The following is a 9,117-nucleotide window of genomic DNA, read 5'->3' as shown; positions in this document are numbered from 1 at the left end:
CTTTCTTTCTTTCTTTCTTTCTTTCTTTCTTTCTTTCTTTCTTTCTTCCTGCCTTCTCCATCTCCTCTTCTTCTTTTTTGACTGGATGTTTCTTCTCTTTTCCTTTTTTATTTTTTATTTATTTATTTATTTATTTATTTTTTTTGAGACAGGGTTTCTCTGTGTAGCCTTGGTTGTCCTGTACTCACTTTGTAGACCAGGCTGGCCTTGAACTAATAGAAACCAGCCTGCCTCCTCCTCCCAGTTCTGGGATTACAGGTATGAGCCACGACACATTGCTACCTGTTTGTTTTCTAATGAGAGGTAGAAAGAAAGTGTGTGGATTTGGGTTGGTGGAACACACTGAGGAAGGTGAAACCATAATCAGAATATCTTTGTAAGAAAAAAAAATACTGGGAGCTCAAACCTTCTTTTTCTGTATTGTTCCACTCGAGGCTCCCAGCTTATTGTATGCTGTCACCCACATTCGTTAGGGTCTCCCCACTCAGCTCACATACCCTCATGCCGATCATCTCTGGAAACACTCTCAAAGGCACATCTAGAAATGTCCTACCAAATATCTTAATCCAGTCCAGTTTTTACTGGAGCAGTCAGGGTTAAAGCCTCAACTCTGCTCTAAGCCTGGGCTGCCTGATCTCAGCAGGCCAACTAGGGAGAAGAAACAACTGGGGAAATGTAGAGGTTTATTCAACATGGCCACCCTGGGAAAAGAAACCAATAGGCCAGTGACCCAGCCCTCACTCCCAAGTTTGCCTTTAGAGTTCTGATGTGAAGTTTAGATCTAAACAGAAAGCTAAGAAGTTCTGGTCAAAGCATCACGCCTCCATCACCCTTGTCTGGGTTCCAGACTCTCCTGTAAGGTGTTCTGACAGTGTCGAAACTGTGTAAAATCCCTTTTTTTTTAGAGACAAGTTCCTGATTATTTGGCACGGAGGCGTCAGCCTTTCCTTCTCCCAGCACAAGATTCCTGGGAGAAAATTTTAATTAGAGGGATTGTTGCAATAGTCTGACAACCAAAAAGAAGGGAACACATGTGCGCCCCTGCCACAACGGTTAACAAGCATCTGAGTTAGGGTTGCTTTTGCTGGGAAGAGGCACCGTGAGCACAGCAACTCTCACAAAAGAAAACCTTCAGTTGGGGTTGTCTCACAGGTTCAGATGCTGGGTCTGGCTTGAGCTTCTGAAACCTCAAAGCCCACCTCCAGTGACGCACTTCCTCCGACCAGGCCACACTTCCCAAGAGGGCTGCTCCCTAGCTGTAACAAAACTTCAGTCATTCAATTTTACCAATAAAGACCTGGGAGCCAGATGCTGGGGTGAAAGTGTGCTAGCTCAGAGAAGAAGAGATGTTCACATCTTCAGACCTTGATTAGACCCCTGAAATTTCACTTCCTTTAAGAAACCATGGTATTTTCCTTGAACTTTAGTAACTCTATTTAAATTAGATAGATAGATAGATAGATAGATAGATAGATAGATAGATAGATAGATAGGATAGATAGATAGATAGGATAGGATAGATAGATAGTCAAAGTGGATAGAGGTGAGTAGCTTTAATATGTCACATGGTATCACTGAGAAGACATAGAACCTAGACTCGTCTTAGAAGGATATCTAAGATAAAGTAATATTAGCTAAAGGGGCGAGGTGAGAAATGAGTTCCAGATAGAGAAAACCGCATGTATGAAAACATAGAGGAGAGGGAGACATTGGTAGAAGATGCTGTAGTGTGCACCCACACACCCCCTACACTCACACTGACCCAGCACACAGCAGCCTCTTTTCAGGAGATGTGCTGCTAGCTGATGGGAGACGTCTCATCTTGTGATAAGCCATTGTCCTCAAGGCAGCTCTCAACCCATGGTCTAGAAGATTTAAACAGCATGGCCTCCCCTAAGGGAGGTCACTTGTTAAGGCAACTTGAGTTTCTGTCTCTTTGCCTTTGTGAATCAAGCCACCATTAGTGTCTACCTGACATCACATCCTTGCTGGGTCTCTTCCATTTGCCTTGCTTGTTCCTCTTAAGTGTGGTCCCTGAGGTCACACTTGGCAGTACACACCTTTAATCCCAGCACTCAAGGGACAGAGGCAGAGGATGACAGATCTCTGGAAGTTGGCTGTCAATTTGGTCTACACACTGAAATTCTGTCTCAAAAACAAAACAAAACAAAACAAAACAAAACAAAATAGAACAACAACTAAATGACATCTCAAATCCCTGCTCTGTGCTTCTGAGAAACCATTTTTGGAAACAGTGCCACAGGGAGGCCTCCTGAGGCTGAAGTTGCTATGGGAACATGATTTGAAGTTTTCGCTGACTTAAGTTACTACTGTTTTCAAAAACCTAGGTTTGGTTCCCAGCACCCACAAAAGGCAGCTTATCACTACCTGTATTCCCGTTCCAGGGATCCAGTGTCCTCCTCTGGCGTCCACAGGTACCTGCACACATATGGTGGACAGAAACTCACACAGGCACACTCAAACACATAAACATAAAACAAACAAATCCTTTTTTTTTTTTTTAAGTTTCCTCTGTGATATAGCCAAGTATGTTTCTTGTTCCAGGGTCATAGTTAAATTTTGCCTTCATCCATGCTCCTGATTTTACAAATAAACACACCAAGACAGGACATCATGGCACCTGGCTGTCGTCTTTCTGAGCCTCAGTCTCTTTGGAAAGCAGGAATAATAATTTGTGTTTTCTCTGTGTTGTCACAGCCCAGCCAGAAGAAAGCCTAACCCACGATAGAGAGTTGTCTCTTGTTTGAGTCTAAGGCATACAAATGCCTATCATACCTCACATCAAGTAAAGAGCCTACTTTGCTCACAACTGTCTGTAACTCCAGCTCCAGGGGATCCGACACCTCCACACAGATGTACACTCGAGAAAAATACAAATTCACATAAAAATAAATAAATCATTAAAAAAAAGAGTCTTCTTTTAGTCTCTTACATGTTGCATTAGTGAGTCAGTGACTATATATCCACCTTGAAGATAATAATAAATTAAGTTTCTGAACCTATACAATGACACATTGAATCAAGACATGGACAACTGCTGAAACTCAAACTTAAATAGCCTAATGTTTTCCTTCCTCCTTTTACCCCTATAGATTGAGGTGAATGACCTCCCATGATTCAGGTGGGGAGCTGGACCTGAAAGATGGCTGGAAAGAACTCTAGTAGAACCCGGGAGGCAAAGACATGGAACCCCTCTTCACTATGCAAGGAGCCTTTCCGTTTCTCGCTCCTGGGCAGAGAATATAATCCATGAATTAAAGATAATTAGTGCCCTTCTAGAAAGCGCAGCTTTAATTACAGACAGCTAAGTGTGTTTAGGGCATTTGAGAAGAATCAAGTGTTTCACAGTTCACGGAGGGTTCTTGCTGGCTGGAGGGAAAACTTGGCACACTTGATAACTCAATTATCCTTAGAGGAATATGAGACAGAAGAAAACCAGCGTTCGACAGGCAGTGGAGGATGGAGTGATCAACCTTAATACAACAGAACACCCCACTGCTCCGTCACCTGTGGAGGCTGAATATACAAGCCCTGCGGTTGAACTTGCTTTTTCCTCTCCTTAAATGCTAGGTACTGATGCTATAGAAATAAGCAATAAAATCGGTCATACATGGCTCACCCTCACAGAGCACTTGGTTTATCGGCAAATGCTATGGGGTAATGACATAGACTGAATCCGTATGTTGAAATCTAACCCAAGGTGACATTTCCAAGTAGCTAGTCAGATATTAGCAGGCTTGGAGGTCACTAAAGATGGACACCTCCCTCATAGTCAGCAGTTATATTTCTGGACTTGAGTTAAGAAATAACTTCTGAACTGCCCAAAAGACCACAAGGCTACTATCTAGCTAGATAGTACCAACACTTTCTGGGTAAAGAGTTAAGAAAATCCATTGTCCCTTAAGAGTTCATCCATATGGACTTGTCAACAACCTGGACAGCCCCCACCCCACACCACACCCCCCCACACAAAAATTGTTTTAAAGCTATTCTGGTCACCTTAAGAAATAATGTAAAACTTACCTAAAAATGCAGGTTGGCACAATAGACTCTGACCACTGTCCACTGTCACCCTGTGAAGGTGACACTGTCACCTCTGCAAAGGTCCTGGCATTGCCCACTCTCACCGCTTGAGAGTGCCTCACTTGACTCGAATGAAGTCTGTCTTCTATCGTGTACCCAGTGTGTCTCCTCCAAACTCTTTCCACAGAGGTCCCAAGGACGGGGGAGGGGCAGGTGTGCACCAGCCCAGTCCTACAACAAGTGCCGGAGATGGAGTCTTTTGGGCATAATTTGATCATGAAAATGGAACCCTCTTGCATGCATGGGACTGGTACCCTTGTGAAAAGACGTGTACGAACTTACTCTTGGAACTTACTCGTGTGTGTGTGTGTGTGTGTGTGTGTGTGTGTGTGTGTGTGTGAATGTAAGTGCACAAGCGACGTGGCATATATATGGTGGTCAGAAACAAGTTTCAGGAGTCAACTCTTCCCCTCCACTGGGTTTTGAGGCAGGGTTTCTCCTGTTGTTTCTGCTACCATGTATGGCATGTCAACTGGCCCGTGAGCTTCCAGACAGTTTTCCTTTCTCTGCCTCCTGTCTCATTATGGAAGTGCTAGGATTGCAGATGTGCACTGAAACATCCAGCTTTTTTTTTTTTTAACGTGGGTTCTAGAATCAACTCATATGATCAAGCTTGCATGAGCAGAGCTTCTACCATTAAGCCACCTCTCCAGCCCTCACCCCTGCCAAAGACTTTTAATTTATTTATTTTTAGTTGTCATATAAAACAACGGGTTTCATTACAACATTTTCATGCATGTATTTTTGGACTTTGCTCATATTTGCTCCTGCCCACCTCCCATCCTCCCCAGAAGTTTTTGAGCTAAGATCTTGGGATAAATAAAACCTGACAAGGTATGCAGTTAGAGGGCTGGGGGCAGGGAGGTGAACAGTAATACAGATGGAATGCAACAAGGACCAGCAGCAAGAGAGAATGGCTCAGTTTCACAAAGGAAGTTCTCTGGAACTGTTCTGCAGGGCGTGAGTGAGGAAGTGGCTAGAGATGGGCTCTAAAAATAGATACGATACGAAGGCTGAACGAAGGCTTGGTACTTAGTTTTAAGTACTGTGAGAGACACTTGGAGGGATAAAGAGAACAGCAGAGCCTTGAAGAGATGTCTAGTATCTTTGGATTTTATCCAGGAAAGGAATCTACAACGTCTTTGAATTGCTAATCTGCTAGGTAACTGAAAGAAAATGTTTACCTAAGCCTTTTTACTCTTGGCCATGTTGGTGCCTCCATCATCTGATCCTCCATGGACATGGGATCTAGAGCCTGTAACTCTATCCATAGCCTCTGTGTGTGTGTGGGGGGGGGTGAGTGTATGTTCATGTATGTGGGCACATGTGTGTATAGATTCATGTGCACTTGAATGCATGTAACTGTCATACTCAGAAGACAAATTCAGGTGTTATTCATCAGGTGTTGTCTACCTCTTGTTTGAATTGGGGCTTTTCATTGACCCAGAACTTTGCCAAATTAGTCTAAGCAGTGAACTCCAGGGCTCTACTTGTCTCTCTACTTTTTTCTTGACATTTCTGGGATTACAAGTGGGCATCACCATGCCTGGATTTTTTCAGTCCAGTTCTCCGGGTATCTAATTCAGATCCTTATATTTGTAAGGCAAGTGCTTTACCAGCTATGTGGTCTCCCTAGCCTTCCACATCCCGCTCAACAACCCTACCCACCTTGGCCCAATGCTCAGCCCTCACTCAATCTGACAATTAGAATGTATCACATAAACATTTGCTAAGTGAAACAGTGGAGGGATGCCTTTGGCCATCTGTCTCAGTGACTCACGGGGCTTTATGCTTAACCTGTCCCTGGATCCACTGGGAATCTCTAATCACAAGGTTGAATTAGCAAATTCAGTACCACTGCTCTTCATAAGATAATACATAGTGTTGATTCATTAACATTGAACTCACACCAACAGCATTGCAACACATGCTTGAAGGAAGCTTATCTAACCAACCCATTTCCCTGTTAGCCACATCCCAGCCTTCTTGTGCTTAAGAACAGAAGATGATGTATGGGGGTAGAAAGATGGTTCAGTGGTGAAAAGAGCAGGTCCATCTTGCAGAGGACCTGACTTCAGTTCCCAGTACCCAGCTTGGGTAGCTGGCAGCCACCTAAATTTCATTTCCAGGGGATCCACTACCCACTTCTGGTCTCCATGGAAACTGCATTCACATTCACAAACCCACATGGAGATACATGTATCTACACATAATTTTTTTTTGTAATTTAATTTTTTTTATTTTTGTGATAAAGACTTCTTTATTTTCTTTCTTTCTTTTACAGTTTATTCATTATATATTCCGATTGAAGCCCCCTCCCTCAACTCCAGTCCCACACTTCTTTCCCCTTCATGAAAGGGGGAGTTCTCTTCCTCTGCCATCTGCCCATAATTCATCAAAGATCATCAGGACTGCCTGGATAATCTTCCTCTGAGGTCTGGCAAGGCCGCATCACCAGGGGCAAGTGATCAAAGACCAGGCAATTGAGTTCATGACAGAGGCAGCCCCTGCCTCCCTTACTAGGGAACCACATGGAGACTGAGATGCCAATCAGCTACATCTGAGCAGAGGGTCTAGGTCCTTACCATGCATGGTCCTTGGTTCGTTCATCAGTCTCTGAAGGACCCCCTGGGCTCAGATTTTTTAGCTTTGTTGGTCTCCTTGAGGGGCATCTGTAACCTCTGTGTCCTTCTACTCCCCTCCCCCTTCTTTCATAAGACTCCCTGCACTCTGTCCAAAGTTTGGCTGTGAGGCTCAGCATCTGCTTCAATCTCCTGTTTGGTAGAGCCTTTCAGAGACCCTCTATAGTAGGCTCCCATCCTGTTCCCTCTTTTCCACCACTTATGATGTCTATCCTGTTTGCTATTCTGAATGAAATTTAAGCATCCTCCCTAGGGTCCTCCTTGTAGTTTAGCTTCTTTAAGTCTGTAGATTTTAGTATGGCTATCCTAAATTATATGGCTAATATCCACTTATAAGTGAAGGTATACTATGCCTGTCTTTCTGTTTCTGGGTTACCTCACTCAGGGTGATCTGTTCTAGCTCTATCCATTTGCCTGCAAATTTCATGATTTCCTTGTTTTCAATAGCTGAGCAGTATTCCATTGTGTAAATGTACGATAATTTCTGTTTCCATTTCTCTGTTGAGGGACATCTAGGCTATTTCCAGATTCTGGCTATTACAAATAAAGATGCTATGAACATAAATGAGCAAATGTCTTTGTTGAATTGTGGGGCATCTTTTAGGCATACATCCAGAGTAATATAATGGGATCTTGAGGTAGTGCTACTCCCAATTTTCTGAGAAAGTGACAGATTGATTTCCAAAGTGGTTGTATAAGTTTGCACTCCCACCAGCAATGGAAGAGGGTTCCTCTTTCTTCATATCCTCTCCAGTATGCTACACAAAATTTTTAAAAAGAGGATGAGGAGGAAGAGAGAAGACAGCACTTCAGGTCTATATTTGGAGACTTATTTTAAATTGTAATGACTATCACAAGGACAAAAATGTGAAAATCATGTCAGTAGAGACAGCATGACAGGACATTTGTTTACATTCGTTTGAGAGCTAAGATGGGAAGATGAAAGGCTGCCTTCTTTGATCTCAGTTAAGAATGTACGTTGGGCAACTCAAAAGTTTTTGGTGCTCTGCAGCTGTCCATGAGCACGCATATTGATTTAGGACTTACAAAATTTCATGAGTAAGTAAATCCACACATACAAGATCCATGAATAATAATCATCAATGGTATTTCTACTGTAACATTTATTACTCTGAAGTGAAGTGAGTGCCTTCTGTATCCTTCCACTAGAATCTAGAGACTACTCAGTGAACAACTTGAAAAGTTAGTATAGACCAAGGAACAGTGTCAATGACACACTAACATGGGAGATTCTGCTGGGTGGTTTTTCCATATGCATTTTCCCATGGAATGCCTACAAGGGTCCTATATCATCATTATTCCTAACGTGCAAGTGGAGAATCAAGGCTTTAGCAGTGATGGCAATACTTGCCTATAGGAACATAGCTAGCTAGTGTTGAAGCAGAGGCTAACTCAGAAACCCACATGCTTAATGACTATGGTATTTTTTCTATGAATTTTAAATCTTTTAGAGAATTCTGTAGGAAAAAAAAATACATGATCTTCCCATGACCAGCTGATCAGCCACTGAGAAAGGTAGTCAAGCAGCCAAGTGAAAGGGAAAGGAAAGAGCTTCTTGAGAATTCTTGGAAGGTCTAGCAGGGAGGACAGCTATTCCTACACTGAGGAAGTGTCTGTCTCTCAGGGAAGGCTATCCTCTTCCACTAAACATGAAGCTCTGGGAGTGATGTGAGTGGTGAGAGAAGGGGACACCTGCCGAACCTGTAAGATCAGCCATATCCATCCTGCCAATCAACAGGGTTACAAATGTGCCAGTCAAATTCCTTTCATGCCCATGGATAAAGGAGCCTCTGGGAGGAAATGACTCCTATGCATGAGCTTTGATCACTGACATATCCCCCTGGTTTAAGAAGGTGAATGGTCAAAAATATTATGCAGAAGGAGATATTTCATACTCATGGGAAAATAAGACCTATACTTATCTATGGAGAGTGAATCACCCAAAGTGGATATTTTTATGGTTGTAAAGTGCCCACCCCTTTATGTATTTGAACAGATATTGACACCAATTTTGGAGATGGGTGCATCTTTAGGAGATAAAGCCTGGCTAAAGGAAGTGAGTCTCTGAAGACAAGTTGTAGAAGGAATCTCTTCTGTCTGTATAAAAGCATCACCTTTCAAAAAAAAAAAAACCTTATGGCTTATAGTAAGAGGTAGAATAGAAGGTGGGACATCTGGCAGGCAGAAAGGATTCTAGGATAGAACCATGTGTGGGATGATTGCTTCCGTTATCCACCATAACTTGGTAGATGCTGTGCCCAGTACTGAACCATGAGGAGATGGCTGTGTGCTCAGGGGATGAAGAAGCGTGAAGAGAAATATTACCTTAGCTTCAGGGACAGCTAGAGAA

Source organism: Psammomys obesus, unplaced genomic scaffold (genome assembly GCF_907164565.1).
Source record: "Psammomys obesus unplaced genomic scaffold, mPsaObe1.curated_primary_1811, whole genome shotgun sequence".
NCBI classification, from domain to species: Eukaryota; Metazoa; Chordata; class Mammalia; order Rodentia; family Muridae; genus Psammomys; species Psammomys obesus.
Note: the sequence above shows the minus strand (reverse complement) of the source record.